A 4,083-nucleotide genomic window follows, 5' to 3' on the forward strand; every position below is an offset into this window, starting at 1 on the left:
ATCTGAGAAAAAAAAAAAGCACATGTAATCAGAATTGTAGCAAGCTTGTACCAAATTTTTCGTAAGGCAAGCGGTCCTTTCCAATGTTACATTTAACTACTTTAATTTAATTCATTTCTTTTCATGTATGTTAAATAAGAACCAGTTTCTTACTACAGATTCATCAAAGCAAGTATATTTTTTTCTTTGTATTTGTATATTTTAATTGCATTTTTTTTTTGCTTTTTTTTATTGCATCCTAATTGAAAATGTTTTAAATATTTTCCTAACAATTTAAGAATACATGTTTTCTGTTATCTCTTAGCCTTATGGTAATTACTTCAATTGTATGATAAAACTTGTTTTCTTCACTTTAACATTTGATGATTATCCCATTAAGTTTAGACAAAAATCCCAGAATCTTCACTAAGACTTGTATTTGATTTATTGGCCTGTACACATTTTATATTACAACTTTCAGGTTAAGATGCTGATTGTAGCTTAGTTCTCCTGAGATGTAGGTGCTGAAAAAATTACAAGTTATGGGAACAGCAAGCAAGCATATCCAAAAGTTTCTAGTTAAGCCTATTCCCTTCCTGTGGTTCTGTAGCCATCGAGAATTCCGGACCTGTTTCAACATACTTTTCCATTTATCTGTTTATTGAGCTTATAAGGCAAGTAGTTCATCTCAATTTTTTACCTTTTTCTTTTAATATAATGTCATTGTTTATTTTTTAATGTATACTAAAGCAACAGGCAAATTATGAATATTCTAATTTTTAAATGTTTATTTGAATTCTATCTTTTGTGTTAGTGCTTGCATTGGTGAATATCAATGTTAACATAATTTTTTTTTTTTTTTAGGAACCTCAGCATTTGTGCTTTTAACTAAGCTTTTTCATCATGGATATTCTTGGGCTCAATATTAGATAAAATTTTGAATATTCTTTGTCCTCTTGGCTTTTGGTAATTGCTTTGAAATTTTTTACATAAAAATCATTTCTGTCATTTAGGTACATATAGTCATGATTATTGTAACAAGTTAAATAAAATTATATTTTCACATTTTTCAGATAAAGATGTTGAATAGATCTTATTCAAGAAATGGAGTGCCATACAGATTTGTAAAGCATCTCTGAGTAGTAAATATGAACAGCAGAACTAGTAGACTTAAAACAAGGCAACACCTGTTAGTAGAATCCTTCCTTTTTTTCTGATTCTATTATCTTGTATATTTTATTTAATATTTTCAATATGTATAATTATATATATTTTTGTACTTTTTTTCCCTTTTTTTTCTGAGGTCAAGGCCAAGTTTATTCTCAATAGAACATCCTTCTTGAAGCACAAATATTTCCAAACTATGAAACAACAGATATTGCCTTACAAGTATAGTGGATACTTTTAAGCTATTTTTTTATTAGATGCCATTTATTTTTTTAAATGCTCAGCTTCTTGATATCTGGTTGAATTTAAATGATAATAATTGCCTCTTAATGTGTAATTATAAAATTATTTATTTAGCTTGTAGTTGTTTTTTTTAATCAGCTCAAGATGTTGAGTATTGATAACTAATCAACTACTAGCCTGGGAGATAAAAGCCAAAGCTGTAAACAGACAGGTCAGGTAAATATATGAATGAAGAATTGAAACTAGAAGCTAACATCATGGGAAGTCTAATTATAGGGCAAGTATTTTTCTTTCATATCTTATTGAACATAGTCAAACCATGCTATACTTATAGGCTTAACTATTGTTTTCATAGAAACAATGTTATTTTAAATATCATGAGATAGTGTATTTAAGACATTCTAATTCAAGTTTCCATATTTCATCAGCTTAACAAGCGCACATTCTCTGCTGCCAACAGTACCAATTAGTCATCCAAGCAACAAATATTCCTTGGTAATCTGCTATCAGATGACAGTTTTCTCTTTAGCATTTTTATGAATTAAAGCTTTCAAGGCCAAAGTAAGACTTAATTTTTTTCTTTTCTTTAATTGCTAATTCTAAAATAATTTATCATTGCATGTTAAAAACAATAAATAACTTTTTATACATTTTTCTGTGTTTTGGTCAAGCTTCAGATTAGTTTAGCATATTCCTGTACTACATATCAACAAATGTTTGATGGTCTGTCTGGTTCATCTCTTAACACTATGAAGATAACAACACTGTGAGTACAAAGTTTTAATTTAATTCAAAACACACATTTTACAAAAAAAATTATGGAAGGCACATTAAATATATTATTTTACTATTATTATGTAACAATGTTATTTTAATTTCATGACATAGTGTATTTTAAGAGATATTCTAATTCAGTATTTTGTTTCCATATTTCAGAAGCTTAACAAGCAAACATTCTGTTGCCAACAGTACCCATTTGTCATCCTATCCAAGCAACTAATAATTCTCAGTAATCTGCTATCAGATGATTACAGTTTTCTCTTTGGCATTTGTATGAATTAAAGCTTTCAAAGCCTAAGTAAGATGGTCATTGGTTAACCATGGGTTGTTTGGCCAGCAAATTTTCAGATATTGCTCTAGTATTAGGTTTATAAGATACATTTTCTTCTAAAGGGAATCAATTAGGACCAAAATGTATACTTTTATAAAGTGGTGTACTTAATCACGCAAGAGCTGCTTCACATTTACTGTAAGAATGTTTGAATAGTGCATACATTTTCATAATAACTTACCCTCTGATTTGTAAGGTTGACAATTTATTATATATATATTTTTGTTTTTAGAAAGTATACAGTATTATATAAAAAGAGCATGCATTGTCCTATAATTCTATACCAAAATGTAACGTTTTCTGATTACAAACAAAAATGTTATTGAAGTTTAATCATAACAGCGTGGAATTGAAGCATTAACAATTCTGTCAGAATGTGGAAAATAATTCCGGAGAAAAATTTATACACATGGGCAAGGGCAATTACTGTTTCCTTTTTTTTTAAATATATTATTGACATTTTTCTTTCAATTAGTAAATTTGCTTCAACATTTCAGTTGTTTTTTTTTTAAAGACAGACACTACATGTTGCTGATCTGTGGGTTAGTGGCTCAATCATTGTGCACTGATTCTCCATTGATGCCTTGATTGCCATAAGTTTATCTACTGATCTACAGATCAAGGTAATAAATATTTTTCTACTCTATAACCCAAGAGCTTCTTCTTTAGGATACATTGTTTTTACACTATGCGCCTAATTCTGTTGTATGTTTTAGGACCCTAGCAATAGTTTCTTAAACTTTCAGACAATCAGAGCTAGTTTAGTGTCACAGTCCAGTTTTAGAACCTCTGTGACATGAAGTGACACTCAGTCACCTATTGTAACATTCCGTGCGGGCAAGCACGAGGTTATGTGTATATGTTAAAGGACTCTAAAATAAGGGTCAAAGTTAGTTAGTGAAGAACTCCAGCAGAGAGTGGATGTACGATTTTCTCTGTCTGTAATATGTACCTTAATGAATTTGATTTAATGTTAACTTGAGAGTTTTCTTTGGATTTATATTTTGAACACTTCATTGATGTGATTACTTATTCCACATGGCATGGACAGCCAGTATTTATTGGTGTATATTTTGTGACGGCTGAAGTCGCCAGTATTTTCTGTAATTTATCCTATATATAATAAACGTTAAGTCTGCTACCAGTGTGTTCATTAGTGATTATAAATGTTGTCATTGGAGACTTGAGTATATCAGTAATGTTGCGCACTTGCAAATCTAGTGCGTCTAGTAAAGTACATCGTTAAGAGGAGCATTATAGTCGTACCAGAAGAGGTACCTACAACACACGGACACACCCACGCCGCTACGCCTACAGCCAAAACCAGGTAGCGACATTTGGCGGCCAGTATGGCTGTTAACTAACAGTATGGACCTACAACATTTGGCCTTTGGTGACCAGTAAAGGAGTCTTAAAAGGATCTCAATCGCCTCTATAGTAAACAGCGCAAGACTACACGTTAGACCGGTACTTTTTTTTCTCAAGATGGCGGCTAACTAAACAAGTACGAAATCCAGCCTGCCCACAAGATCCATTCAAGTAACACCTGCATCCTGAGATCCATTCAACGCCAACCCTGTTCC

At 31.1% G+C, this 4,083-nt stretch overlaps 1 long non-coding RNA gene across 1 annotated transcript; it reads left to right on the forward strand.

Moving 5' to 3' along the window:
• Positions 1-1,067: 1,067 nt before the first annotated feature.
• LOC129922244 (uncharacterized) lies at positions 1,068-2,463 on the forward strand. The gene is made up of 3 exons (XR_008774181.1): positions 1,068-1,368; positions 1,528-2,155; positions 2,326-2,463. It is a non-coding gene; the product is annotated as an uncharacterized LOC129922244 (long non-coding RNA).
• Positions 2,464-4,083: the final 1,620 nt, after the last annotated feature.

The sequence above is a fragment of the Biomphalaria glabrata genome, chromosome 13 (assembly GCF_947242115.1).
Source record: "Biomphalaria glabrata chromosome 13, xgBioGlab47.1, whole genome shotgun sequence".
Taxonomy (NCBI): Eukaryota; Metazoa; Mollusca; class Gastropoda; family Planorbidae; genus Biomphalaria; species Biomphalaria glabrata.